This window comes from Mauremys mutica, chromosome 4, assembly GCF_020497125.1.
Source record: "Mauremys mutica isolate MM-2020 ecotype Southern chromosome 4, ASM2049712v1, whole genome shotgun sequence".
Lineage (NCBI taxonomy): Eukaryota > Metazoa > Chordata > Testudines > Geoemydidae > Mauremys > Mauremys mutica.
Window position 1 is genome coordinate 25,678,412 of NC_059075.1, and position 15,602 is coordinate 25,694,013.

Below are 15,602 nucleotides of genomic sequence, written 5' to 3' on the forward strand. Positions count from 1 at the left end.
TTATGGTTATATAGATCATAGTATAAAACAAAAACCTCATCTCTGACATCTTGAAATGTTACATTTCATATTAAAAATTTCATTCTCTTCATTCCACTTTGCCTGTACATTAACTGAGCTCACCCAACTGACCCGAAGTTTATTTACTAATGAACAAATAGAAAACTCCTGGGTGTTATTACACTAAATTACAATGCAGTCCCGACCTCTCCACCCCAATCCCAAAAAGTAATTAAAAACTGTTAAGGTAAAGGGTGTTTTAATGGGTAATGGGATTAACAGCACCCTGTTCCCCAACTGCCCCAATACCCTCCTAAAAATCCCCCCTCATTTGCACTTCCTTTACAAAAATGTTACTCCTTAAGAAAAACGCAATAGGCTAAAAAGTCTGGAAATGAGCAATTAAGGGAGTTCTCACTACTGTATGATCCTTCATCACCCCATACCATTCCCTCTCAGTTTGTGCCATGCATTCTGCCAAACCTTTCCCTTCTGTTTTGTTCTGTAAAGGGAATATCCCATTGGATGTATACTGTTGATGTAGTGTAATATTTATTAAATGCTTAGTAAAGATTTTGAAAGACATATAGTCCCAGAATCCACTGAAAAACAGCAGAATTCTAACAGGCCTCATTGTGTAGTGGAGCAGAAGTATATTTGTTATGAATACAAATAGAACAACTGATCTGCTTGGTTTTATTAAATAAGTTGACTATATGGTAGTGTGAGTATAACAGAGGTAGCTTTTGGAGTGAATAATGTTGCAGTATATGTTCGTGTTACAATGTGCGGCTAGTGGAAACCCTGAATAGGAAATGGGATGTTAGAATTTCCTAGTAATGTGGCATTTTGACTTTTGCATGTATTTGTACAAGGTGTGCTGGCTAAGTGGTTCAGGCACTTGACTACAATCCTGAAGGTCATGGATTTAAGTCTTGCTTGATCTCACACTGAAAGGCTACCTCCAGTTCACATAGCTACAAAATAAGTACTTGATCCATCGAGTCAAGGCAGTCAGATGTGATGCTGGCCACATCACTCCCTTGTCATACTGTTGGCTATGAAACTGATATGCCTGAACCATATCAGCCCAATAAGCCATTGGCTCTGAGGGGACTTTGACATATTTTTGAAGATTTTAGAGGAAATAGTGAAGATCAGGTGGAAAAATACAAACAAGCCTTAATTTTAAAAGTTTTTCATAAAGAGCCTGGGCATTATCCCAGTTCCTTTTGCCTCCCTATTCTGCATCTAGGCCTGATTGGAGTGGGAGAGGGCACTCTTACACTGCCCACTCTTCTTTATATCACTGTTCTAATGAGCCCTTAATTAACTATTTCATCACTTCCCTTAGTGTGAGATATGTAAATAATAATAATAATTCATAATCCTTTGCAAGTTTCTCATGGGCCTTAGATCCCCAGGTGTGTATGAAATGGAAATCGCCTTCAATGTATATACTAGTTGATTGTGTGTGTCTTCTTTTGTATGTGAAGAGGTCTTCAGACTCCATCTCTATAGGAAGAAACACCGAAAGCCACTGAAGGTCTTCTAGAAAGGTCCATATCGGGCAATAACTGTTCTTTTACATTCTGATTTTACATGGATATGAGTCCATTGACTTCTGTGGAATGACTCCTGATTTATGTTTATGTAAGAGACATCAGAATTAGGCCGTGTGTGTGTGTGTTTTTTTTTCATCTGTTTTGAAGAAGGTTATGATAGATGTTAATGCACATAACTGCTTGTGGATCTTGTCAGTGTATTCTGAACTTGACTAAAGGTTGCTGAAGTGTGCCATTATCCATACCGCATGTAATGATTGCAAAAAGTCTGAAAAATCTCAGCACCCCATCATACCCTAAAATGAAAAAGAGGAAGATCGTAAGGAGAGCTAGACAAATTTTTTCAGCCAAAACCTTTTAAAGAGAAGGATGCAGATTCAATTACACTGAAACCTTTGTGAATTTGTCAGTTTCACTGAATTGTTAATAAAAAAAAGAAAAAAAACAAATTCTGAAATAGTTGAAATATTTGACATTTTTTAAACAAATTGTTTCATTTTTTTGGTTCAGAATGACTTTTTGTTTTGAAATTTCCTTCAAATTTATTTATTTAAAAACAAAAAAATAAAAATAGCTCAAAATCAAAATGAAATATTTTGTTTTGGGGTTGGATGAAATTTTTCATTTGACCCAAAATGATTTTTAACATTTTTTTTTCAGAATTACCAGTGAACTAAAAAAGCCATTATCCATACAGATCTAACATTAAACTGCCAGTTGCAGAAGAATACAAAGTTTAAAATATTTTCAATTAAGAAAAGTTTCCTGGCTTGAGTATGAAACTAATCATTATAGAAGGAACTGAAAGCATTTATCTTCAGTGGAATACTGCTCATTAACCTTGAAGAGAAAATATGCCCCCATCTATTTACTCCTTTGGAGGGATTGGGAAGGTTAACAAGTGATGACAAACTGCTGCAAAGAGCATGTCATAAGTTCCTGCTTTCATTCAGCCCTACAAAATTTGAACTAGAAGAATGTAAAACTTTAACTCGACTTTACAGCAATAAATGAATTTCAAAGCAATTTTATTAGTTATTTAACAAACCCATTAAACGAGCAATGGCTAATGCCAATTAAATGTCTGTCCCCATTGCCTAAGGGCAGGTAACACAATTTAACAATCCTAGTGGTCAGATGGTTTGACTATATGAATCACCCTTGAATTGACCTAACCCCTTGCTAAGAGTAATTTTCATTGTAAACTAGCTTTTATACAGTCTGGCTAGGTTTCAGTCACATAGCTGACTGCCACCACCTTATAGAGAAGCAGCTTCCACACTTGAAGGGCCTGATCCAAAGGCCACAGAAGGAATACCCCTCACTGACTTTAATGGGCTTTGGATCAGGTGCTAATACCACTCTGCTTATGCACTAGGAAGAGATGCAGTATTAATAAGTCACCCACTAGACCTGATTCCATCCCTGATGCCAAACCTTTATTCTGGCTCCATGGCCTCCTCAGTGTATGTATGCAGCTTCTTCTATGATATGGGGAGGAGGCTGGCTTGTTGAACTTATGTGTATGCTTGTGGAATGGGGGCTTCACACTGAAAAGGAAGGGGGTAAAGGCAGCCTGGGGGCGGGGCTGCACAGGGAATAGCCAATCAGAGGGAAGCTGCATGGAGCAGCCAGTCAGGGCCCAGTAGGCTCACATAAAAGGGAGCTGCAAGACAGAGTAGGGTCAGTTGCTCCAGGGAGCCCAAGGAGAGAAGACTGTGTTCCTAGCAGACTTCAGGAAGATAGCACCTTTCACAGAGCAGTGGCTGGCAGTGACTGGGGGGCAGGCAAGAGGGAGCTCCTGCCTGGCTTCTGGGACGTGCTGGCTGGAGGCCCCGAGAAGAGGGTGAAGAAATGTAGGGACCACTGGGAAGTGGCCCAGGGAACTGAAGCAGAAATGGCAGAGAAGTTAAGAAAAGGCAGCATATCTACGTGGTCCCTGGGCAGGGAACCAGAGTATTGGGTGGGCCTGGGCCTTCCCCACTCGGGAAGTGGCTGGACTATAGAACTGGGAGATACATGACTGGAGGGCCAAGTCATGAAGAGGATTCTGCAATTCCTGGACTGAGGCAGATCTGCTGTGAGAGAAGGTGATGGGAAAGGTGCCACTAGGAGAGGGTGCATTGGCTGACAGAGCTAATCCCCAAGATGGTTGGCAGGAGGTGCTACTGTGGTGAGTGGACACCATCACACTTGTCACTGGGTTTAATAATCACCCCCCTTGAGCTCTTTTTGATGATAGCTGAAGGCCAAATATACTTTTAAATAAAGATTATTAAAATTTTTCCATCTTTTCCTACTTGAGTGGTTAATAGTTTGCTGAAATGCCTAGTCTTTTCCGTTTGAGAGCAGTTTCTATTCTCTTTCCATGCAATATACTTTCCATTGGACAATTCTGATTACTATTTATGACTGAAATGTGAGTGGTGAACCATTCACCAGCTGAGCCAGCAGCTCCTTCGTTACCGCACTGCTGTGTGAAAGAAGGAGGTTTGATTTTCCTTTCTCCAGAATGGCAAAAATTGGGAGTCAGCTTCAGGCTTGCTGTCCCCATCCTCTCAGACTCCTTCTGCTTGCCCATGATGTTTGTGAACGCTATGTACCTCAGATCTACGCACAGCTCTCACTGCATCAGACCTGTGTGTGTGTGTAGCCCTTTAATCTCTCTCTGCTCCACACTTCTTTGTTTTCATTCTGTTAGGCATCTGTTATTAATTTTGTCCAAGGATCCTTGTTTGATCTCTATATTCCAGACCAATTTATGTCCAATCATCTATTATTTCAGCAATGTAATCAATCTTAGAAAAATAAAAGTTATATAAAATGAAAAAGAAATACTAGAGCTAGTCAGGAAATATTTTTTTTCCTTCAAAGATCATTTTTGATTAAAACCCAATTTTTAATGAAAATGCAACTTTATTTATTTATTTTCTCTTTTTGTGAAAGGATGTTTTGACATAATTTTTTTGACCCATTCTAATAAATGTCTTCTTATAAAGATAATTTTTAATAGAACAGATGGTGAGCCTAATACTGAGCTGTGGTCTAGTCACCTGAGAAGAGAACTGGAAGGCAGGAACACCTGGGTTCCAATCCCTGATTTAACTTTTCTGTCTCGGTTATCCCATCTGTGTTAGTGAGGCTGACAAGTCTTACCAATACTACAGGGGCATTGTGAGGGCTAAGGTTCATGTTTGTAAAGTATTTGGAAGAGGAAATCACTGTATAAGGTTATGTAGTATTAGAAGTATTGTGACAGACCCAAACCAGTGGGGTGCAGGCGTCTGGTAGAGGGCAAATATACTGGTCACTGGATGAGTAGTTTTCTGTTCCCTGAGTGACCAGAGCAGGGGCTGCACTAGAGTAATCAGGAACCTGCTAGAACCAATTAAGGCAGCCAGGCTCATTAGAACACCTGAAGCCAATCAAGGCAGGCTAATCAGGGCACCTGGGTTTAAAAAGGAGCTCACTCCAGTCAGGCCAGGGGGAGCCAGAGGAGAGGAAGTGTGTGTGAGGAGTTGGGAGCAAGAGGCGCAAGGAGCTGAGAGGGAGAGGGTGTGCTGCTGGAGGACTGAGGAGAACAAGCGTTATCAGACACCAGCAGGAAGGTCTTGTGGTGAGGATAAAGAAGGTGTTTGGAGGAGGCCATGGGGAAGTAGCCCAGGGAGGTGTAGCTGTCATGCAGCTGTTACAGGAGGCACTATAGACAGCTGCAATCCACAGGGCCCTGGGCTGGAACCTGGAGTAGAGGGCAAGCCCGGGTTCCCTCCAAACCTCCCAACTCCTGATCAGACACAGGAGAAGTTGACCTAGACTGTGGGGAAGATCACTGAGATGAGCAAATCTGCCAATAAGCGCAGGACCCACCAAGATAGAGGAGGAACTTTGTCACACTATATAATATATGCAAAAAAAAGCACATCAAAACTATTTTAGAATTCCATTCTGCATCACTACAAATCAAATTTCACTTTCTCCAAGTTTTCTGTAAGTGTTTTCAACTGGGTGAATTGCTTTGTATTAATTTACTCAGTTGAGTTCAGGTTCATCTTGGGCTTTTTTGTTACAATGTATTTTTCTTCTCTTCTTTCATTTAAATGATTTATCATTCTAGAAGCTTCTAATCAAAGGCACACTTGCAAAAGAAAAAGTGAAAGCCTGTTTATAAAGTCTACACAAATTAAAATCTATTTCAGATATACAATAGTTTAATGGAATTTAAGTGGGAAGTTTGAGAACTCTACTGATACCAGTGTAAATTACAGAGTAGCACACAGACAACACCTTATAATTTAGAATTTGTCAACATTTAGTATGTTTCTAGTTTCCCATCTTAGTCATCCTGTGGCTGATGCTTGCTATTTATTGTTTAGAAAGACTTAGGTTTCAGAAACATTCATGCACAGCACCACATTTGGGCTTTAAATAAATCACACATGATGAGAAATTTCAAATTAGTCCAAGCAATTCATGTAATATTTTATAAGGGAAATACAACTTGGGTTTTACAGCTACATTTGCAAGAAGATCAGGAAGGACAGCAACAGCAGCCCATATATTACCAGCAGATAAAATAGAGATAAACTGGAAACTGTGAGATTGCATAACTAAAGTCTCCAAACAGCTGTACTCAGACTTAATGTGTAGCTGTCATTCATTAAAAATATGTACTGTATGGATATGTTAATCTCTCTTCTCTGTCATGCAGTAAAAGAATAAAAAGTGTAGAAAACAAATAAAACATATGTAAATGTTTCTGTAAGAGAAATTTACCAATACTGTAAAATCTAGATTGCTTTGTAGTAATAGAGATGGATGGGCCCTAAGTATCAAAGCATGGGATTTCCCCGACTTCCTTAACTTAGGTAAAGCCTTATATTATGTGGCGAATGTTGAGAATCCCAAGGCAGTAGCTAAAGTGTTGACTGAACCAGACTAGGAAGAATTGCAAGGATTTCTGTCCCTACATTTTTATCCCACATAATCCTATACCTTCTTCCTTGCTCTCTGGAACTTGGACTCTGCATCTTCAGTGAACCTGCTTCACAATCAGTTGCAAAAGAGTAATGCTTGCCATATCTACAGCCTCAAACCATTAATCAAGCCACTGGATAAACCAGTTCATTTTTCATGGAAATACGTTGTTTCTGAACTTGGTTGTGGATTTCACCCTGATGGGTTGATTTTAGAGAATACTACATTGAAGTATGAATGGCTAGTTGCAAGCTCATGTTTACTACTTCACTCAGCACACTTGTTTCCCCGAAAGCCAATTCTGATTCAAATCAATTTAATTAAGTAACAAAGCTGGTTGTCATGGTAACAACGCTACTAATTTGTCATGGCAAATACTCTGTGAGATTGACCAGTTGCTAAGCAACAGCCAATGGGTTTGAAGACAGATGATGACAAATTCTATCTGGTGCAGATGTTGTGATCCAGTCTTGAATTAGGTCTCTGTTCAGAGTGGATTCCCAACAGAGCATCATCTGGATAGCTTAATAGCAACACAGGGAGTAGCATGCCACAACAAGTTACATTGTTTTGCACATTTTAAAATGTGTTTGAGAGAGAAGCTAGTAAAATGAGTTAATTTGATGCTCAGTGTCATCTTTTTATATGCCTGTTCCAGAATATACAGAGATGATTCAGTCTTACTGTATTTGATTTTGCATATGCATATTTATATCCCTGAAATAATCTTTTATCCATCCTTGTACATACGATACATAAAATTTTGGCATGCAAACACAAAACACGTGGATTAAGAATAAATCACCTCGACAAAATATGTTCAGAGTGAAGTGAATAAAATAACTTCACTCCAAACAATGGAGAGCAATCTTTTTTATTTTTATTTTATTATTAACCTCTCACTCAAGATGGCCCAATACTTCATGATTTAAAGCTGATTTATTTTTATTTGTAAGAATAAATTCATTATTTCTCTAACTGCGAAGCACTAAAAATATCTTATTTGTCCATATCTGCCTACCTGTATCTGTCCTTGGTCTATACAAATATCAAATTAGCTATAAGGAAATGAAATTTTTGCTTAAGGTGCCTTCCCTAAATTCATGCAATTACCTAATTTATCCTGAGATCCTTTGTAAAGCACTTTGCCGTATATAGTGGTAATAAATAACAATGCCTGACTTCTAGTCAATATTTTGCTACTTATATATCCAAGGATTGCATTTGCTCACTTAGCCACTACCTCACATGCAAGCTCATATTTATCCACCATGATCCCTAGTTTCTTTCCCAAGACCCTGCTTTCCAAAGTACAGTCACTCCTCTCATAAATGTGAAGTACAATCTTGGTTCCTAGATGTATAATCTTGCCTTTAGCTGTATTAAAACACATGTTCAAATGAGTCCAGTGTACCATGAGACCCAGTTTGCTCTGTATAATCCTCCTTTACCACTCCACCGTTTTTTCAGTCATCTGCAAACTTTACTGTAGTGATTTTATGTTTTCTCCCATGTCAGTGTTAAAGATATGAATATAATTGGGTAAAGAACAGATCCCTGTGGGATCCCACTAGAAACTCCTCCATTAGATGATGATTTCCCATTTGCGCTTGCTTTCTGATCAGTTAGCCAATTTTATCCATTTATAATGTGTTGCATTGATTTTGCTTAGTGCTATTTTTTTAATCAGAATGTCATGTGGAACTAAGTCAAATGCCTTAGAGAAGTTTAAGTATATAATGTCAGTATTACTTGTCAACCAAATTCATAATCTCATCAAAAACAATATCAAGTTTGTTTGACAAGACTTATTTTCTATAGAATGATGTTGATTGGCATTAGTTACACTGCCATCCTTTAATTCTTTCCTGACTATCCCATATCACTTTTTCCAAGACACAAAATGGGATCTGTGTTAAGCTAAACCCCCTATAGTTACTGGGTATCATGCTATCTGGAGTGGCTCATGTACCTGAGTACCTACCTCAGGGTAGACTATCAAAAACAGGGTAGACACCCCAAACTGTTGCTGTGTTCTATAATTAGAGTTCAACAACCCAGTACCAAATGTGAATTCCTGGATCACCATAACAGTCCTACAATGGAGTAACAAACCGTCTCCAGTCTATCTTGCCACCCAGTCCATTTGGACTTACTGATAAATAGTCACTGACACCAAAAATCACAAATTATTCAGGTTGCTTCCAGTTCCAAGAAACCAGTCACTCTACCCCCAGATCATTTGGTACCTTAGATGTTTCACTAAAGACAACGCCTGTAGCCAAACCTGTAATAAACTGTCTAAAGCAGAATGTGATCATTCCCCTCTACTCAGCACTGGTGAGGCCTCATTTGGAGTACTGTGTCCAGTTTTGGGCCCCACACTACAAGAAGGATGTGGACAAATTGGAGAGAGTCCAGCGGAGGGCAACAAAAATGATTAGGGGGCTGGAGCACATGACTTATGAGGAGAGGCTGAGGGAACTGGAGTTATTTACTCTGCAGAAGAGAAGAATGAGGGGGGATTTGATAGCTGCTTTCAACTACCTGAAAGGGGGTTCCAAAGAGGATGGCTCTAGACTGTTCTCAGTGGTAGAAGATGACAGAACAAGGAGTAATGGTCTCAAGTTGCAGAGGGGGAGGTTTAGGTTGGACATTAGGAAAAACTTTTTCACTAGTAGGGTGGTGAAGAACTGGAATGGGTTACCTAGGGAGGTAGTGGAATCTCCTTCCTTAGAGGTTTTTAAGGTCAGGCTTGACAAAGCCCTGGCTAGGATGATTTAGTTGGGTTTGGTCCTGCTTTGAGCAGGGGGTTGGACTGGATGACCTCCTGAGGTCCCTTCCAACCCTGAGATTCTATGATTCTATGATTTCTGAAATTGGGGTCTGTGGACCTCTGGGGGTCCATGAGGGTACTCCACGGGGTCTGTGGGCCCCACTGATCAACTCCTGCTCCTCCCTACCTCAACTCCTCCCCCTCCCTCCCTCCCTCCCAGCGCCTCCTGCACACCAGGGAAAGAGCTGTTCAGCAGCGTGCAGGAGGCGCTGGGAGGGAGGGGGAGAAGTGGGGATGGGCACACTCAGGAGAGGGGGCAGAATCATGTCTGGGGCTGCCGGCCCCACTGATAACTCTTCCCCCTCCCTCCCAGCACCTCCTGCACACCGGGGAACAGCTGTTCAGCAGCGTGCAGGAGGCACTTGGAGGGAGGGGAGAAGTGGGGACAGGCATGCTCAGGGAAGGCGGCGGAATCATGTCTGGGGCTGCCGACCCAATGATCAACTCCTCCCCTTCCCTCCCAGTGCCTCCTGCATGCCAGGGAACAGCTGTTCAGCGGTGCGCAAGAAGTGCTGGGAGGGAGGGAGAGTGTGGACAAGGTGCGCTCAGGAGAGGGGGCGGAAAGAGGCAGGGAAGAGGAGGGGCAGGGGTGGAGCTGGCAGGAAGAGGTGGGGGGTGTGGCCTTGGTGGAAGGGGTGGAGTGGGGGCAGGGCCTGAGGCTGAGTGGTGGGGCTTGGGAGTCCCAAAAATTTTAAATCAAAATGAGGTCCTCGAATTGCTAAATTTTGAGAACCACTGAAAAGGTTTATTAACTAGGAAGAAGAAATAAGAGACTTATTTACAGGTTGAAGCAAGCAAACATATACACACAAATGAATTACCATCTATGGTTTCTAAAGGTGACAGAGCTGTGGTAATCTGTCCATTTAAAATGTCTTTCAGGGCAGACCAAGAAGTAACCCTTGTGGATCTCTGCCTTAGGCTATGGCTACACTTGCACTTCAAAGCGCTGCCGCGGCAGCGCTTTGAAACGCTAAGTGTAGTCAAAGCGCCAGCGCTGGGAGAGAGCTCTCCCAGCGCTGTCCGTACTCCACCTCCCTGTGGGGAATAACGTACAGCGCTGGGAGCCGTGCTTTTTTCACACCCTGCTGCAGCGCTGCAAATTTGCAAGTGTAGCCAAGGCCTTAGTTTAATGCCTCAGGCCCTGTGAGAGTTCAAACAGCAAAGAGATGAAAACTCTTCTTGTCCACTATTTTTATTTCCTTCTTCCAGCATTCAAACCAAAGGGGTTGAGGTCTTCTCCCTGGGAGGATGGGCAATTAACAAAGCTTTTGTCTTATAATGACCCACTTCATTTTTTATAGTGCTCCTGGATGGGCGAGGGAGGGGTTGATTCCTGTGCTTGGGCTCACAAGTTCAGAGCAAACCTTTTTGAAGTTATGAAGCAAAACTTGTATTTCCTTATAGCATGGAATACAGACATTGCAAGTGACATTAATGCATGCATTCCAGAGAGTCTAAACACTAAATATATTCTTAGCAGACTAATACCTCTTCTGAACAAAACTAACATACAGGTGAGCTGGGTTGGTTTCCAGCTCTGAGTCTGTCAGTTCTTAGCTAACACCTATCGCCTTAGCCAGAGCTGGCACTCAGTTTAGCAGCATCACACCGGGATCATTTTGTTTACCTTTTTCAAAGATTGACCCAACATAAGCTTTTTTCCAGTCTTCCTCTATTTCCCCAGTGTATTAAGATTTGTTAAATATCAATAGCAGTGGCTCAGACAGCTCCTCTGCCAGTTCTTCTAAAAACCTTTGGACACAAGTGGTCCGGTCCTGAAGATTGAAAAATGTTTAACTTTTGCAGCTGCCATTTAACATCTTCCTCGGTTACTGTTGGAACAGAACATATTTTATTATCACTGGAAACTGTGACTATATCATCCAGCTTCTCTTCAAATTCAGAAGGGAAATATTTTTTAAATTATTCTTCCTTTTCTGCTTCATTATTAATAATATCACCATCTCTATACAGTAGCAGAGCTATGCCATTACTAGGATTTCTTTAGGCATCTAAGCAATAGCATCAGGAAGGCTGAATCAATATTGTCAACTTCAAGACCCTCAAAAATTATGAAATTGGCCCCAAAATCATGACTTTTTTTAAAAAAAGGATTATACTGTGTTTTTAGGGCAGCGTCTTGATTTTTGAACTCCTCTTGCCCATCCCAGGGTGTGTGCATGTGACAATTTGTTTTTTTCACTCTCCCACATGTATTGGATAAGGTGATTTTGGGCCCTGTTGCAGGAGCTCTCACCCCCATATCTGCCTGTCTCCTGCTCAGCAATTAATCCTGTCCCCCTGTCTCCCATCAGCTCTGTCCCCACCCAACCCTTCAATTTAGCCCCCCCCATCATCACCACCCCAGTAGTTCAGCCCTCCCTACCTCATTGACCCCCACTACCCTGAGTTCACCCTCCCAGCACTCACCCCATCTGCTCAAAACCCACCATCAATACATTCCCTCCACTCCATCAGCCCTCCCTCCTCACTTCAGGCCTCTAGGCCATAGTTCAGCCTTCCCAGCCTCGCCTCTGCTTCTCTTAGGGTTCTTCACCCTCCCCAGGCTGCAGTGGGGTCCTCTCTCCCATTTCCCGGCTGGCAGGGGAGCAGCTGCCTGGAAGTCCCCATCGGGCAGCTGAGAGGATTCCAAGGTAAAGTTAAGCCTCACTTTTAGAACTCTCAAATGTCAGGATTTTTTTTTTCAGCCGTGGCTAAAATCCTGACAATTTAGAGTTTTATCGTGAGATCATGAGTCAGGCTTCAATTTTACTCAGAAATCACGACTCTCGCAATCAGTTTGTGAGAGTGGACATAAAAATGTACTTTTATGAAAGCTATCCATCAAGAGGTCTGTTCTCTTGTGTCTGTCTAGTGATGGATGCCTAAAATGGTTTACTAGCCTTGCTTGTATCTTCCTAAGTCCAATGACCTTGCTTCAGGAGACAGGAAGCCCTCCTGTGTGCTCAGCTTGCTGTGCCTTCCTTTGCCTTGCTTGTGCCTTCTTTTGCTTGGGCACAGACTTTAAAATATATCAGTGAACATAGGCATCGACTTCTGCTCCCGCCGATGAGTGCTCGACCCCGCCTCTGCCCCCGCCCTGACTCCATTCCCACCTCCACCAGTTATGTAACTGAAGTAGCTGACTTAAGTTGATTTATAGCTTTAATTTAGACCAGTCCTATGTTATTAATCACCAAAGACCTTACATGATGCAATATTAGGGTATTCAATCAGTTGATTCAATTGCTTATTTGAAGTTTGGCCCTCCACTCTTTATATCTCAGATGAAGTTTCTCTTCCCTGCTGGGGTGTAGCCATGCTGTGTCTTCCCTCCACTTGTTATTGTATAGCTTTGTTTATCTGATATGTTAATGAATTCTCATGGTCTTTCAAAGAACTTTGAAAGTAACTGCCCCTTGGAGAAACCACATTCCTTTGTTTAGGGTGAGGTAACTCCTGTTTGACTGGAAACACATTTTAAGACTGTACTATGGCTGAAAATAAAAATCCTGACATTTGAGAGTTCTATTGTGAGAGCATGAGCAAAGCTTAATTTTACTCAAAAATCATGACTCTTGTAATTAATTCGTGAGAGTTGGCATGTCTGCTGAATTCCCTTCCCTTCCATCCACAGTGGATCTCTCTGGTCTTGATAACCCCCAAATGTCTAATGTAATTGATGCCCAGTTCAGACAACTCATTTATTTTTATTCCTGAATCAATTTGATACTTGAACAATTTTTGTTTCAGAATTGGGAAGTCTCTGGGATTTCAACAAATGATCTGATCTCCATGGAGCTCTTGCACCTACTACGAACATGGTGTCTGGCTGACTTTCTACCTATTCCAAAGTTTACCAAAATTCACTACCCTTCCTTTTGTTTCACCACTACCTTTTGTTTCAGTAATGTTCCCAGAGGAGACTCCTATGAACCCGTCAGTCAAGATGTAACATGGGAAAGCCAGTCATTTCCAGCTCTTTAAAAAAGGAAATTGTTCTGCCACCTATGGTTAAAATATACTTTCCTTTTGAGGCATGCACATAGTTCCCATCAATACTAACACACATACAGAGGTGAATATTCCCCTTTATGAGGGATTGTAATTGAATCACCATTAGTTTCAGATGCTGCCATTATTTATAATGAGTAAAAAACTAGTGCCTTTTGTTGTAAGAATGCAATAAACAACAGTTAAACTATTTAAAGGCAGCTTTGTTCATCTGTCAGACACCTGCTGTACATGTGTTTAACATATAGTAACTCCAAAGAGGTTTTGGAGGTCCTGCCGAAGACAAAAAGCCTGAATAACCTTAACTATAGAGCTGCTATCAATGCCTCTATAATAACTACTTTAAAGACCCTTTTCAAGGTATCTATGAATTAGTGCTAAAGCTAATCCAAATTTATCTGTGAACTGTGTGAATGTGCAACTTCCTGCAGTTGAAGTGGAGGAGGCAGTAAAGTAACAGGATCATCATTTCACTTCTAATAAACTTTTTTACAGGTGCTATACAGTGTAAAAGGCAGCAAGAATGCTCCATTAAACTCAGTACATTTTTTTCACAAGAAAGTAAAGCCTTCTTAAGAAAACTTTATAGACTTACGCTAAAAAAAAGGTACTTTTATGAAAGCTATCCATCAAATGTCAAGGATAATAATCAATTTTTTGTCACAATGAACTGATAAAAGCTTTCAGTAATAATGTCACGGGGGAAAAAAATTTGTGTTGGAACTCGTAATGCTCAGCCCTGATATCAAACGAATTCATAAAAGCTCAATACAATGGTAGCCCTCGGAGGCATGACAAAACACAATTTCTCATCCACAGGATATGGAATAATTCTCTCTTTTTTATTTTTTTCACATAGAGAGATGCAAAAGGAAAAAATCTGAATATATATATATACACACACACACACACACACTACGCTATATCCTGCTTATGCAGGTGAACATTAACGCTCATTTTGGTTGCCGATATCACAAACCGTTATGGTGATTTCTCTCACATCATGCAAATGGCTGCATAATGTCTACTCCTCTTGGAATGTAAAATCAAATCAGCATTCTAATGCTACAAGCCCGTGATGAGCTTGGAAATAAATATGCAGAAGCGCATAAAAAAAAATCAAGGCAATCAAGGAGAGCCAGCGTCCTAGCTCGGACTATAAATCTTTGTCTGTTTCAATCGTAGAGCTGGCCGAATCAGTGTAAAATTCGAGCGGGGATGTCATCAATTTCTGTTAACCTCTCTATTCTTCTTTGTGTTGGCGGTGCAGTGATGGATTGGTTTTGTCACTTGTGTGCGGTTCACAGTATGTTAACATGGAAGGGTGCAGTTGGGTTATGAAGAAGGGTTATTACTGTCCCAGCTCTGACCTGGACTTACTATCTTTTCTAGTATCACAAAACCTTACTGTCTGGGGGGACTGAGAAGTAGTATCCGTATAGCTGACTAATGTTAGACAAGCAGCAACTTTTTTCAGTTGCTTTGCTTTAGTTGGCTGGTAGTTTCTTTCCTATCACTTATTTTCTTTATAAACAAGCAAACAAAAAACCTAATCTGAATGCCACCTATTAAACCAACTACCAATGCAGGAAGAAATGTAAGGAATTGCTGGATTACAATAAGAGGGCCTACGATTTGCAAACACAAGAAGATTCATAATGTTACATTCTGCAAACAATAAAGCAACAGCAAGAAAGCACACAGGTAGTAACATAAACTTACTGGCATGCAATGAATACATAAACATTTCAAGTACTGGACTAGTATTGTTCTTTCTGGTGTTGTCTTGGGCAGATGCCAGGTGAAGGTATTTACATTTTGGCTACCTAAATTCCTCCAGCAGCTCCAGCTGGATACAATGTTCTTCTTCATTTCTTATCCTACAATATTGTATCTTGTTGCAGGGCATTTTTAGAGCTCACTCCTGCCAAGTGCTAAAAAATCTGGCCTTGATTCAGAAAAACATATAAGCACATGCTTAACTTTAAACTCGAGTAGTTCCATTGATGTCAATGGGATTATTCAAGCGTGCAAAATTAAGCATGTTCTTAAGCACTTTGCTGTGTCAGGCCCATGAAGCCATTTCCAGAGCCCACTGAAAACACTAGGAGTTTTTAAATTGACTGGGTGTTGTAACAGTCTCGTAGTGATCAGCACCTTGAAAGTCTGAGTCCTTAAACAGCAGCCTCATTTCACAACATAAGTGGCTG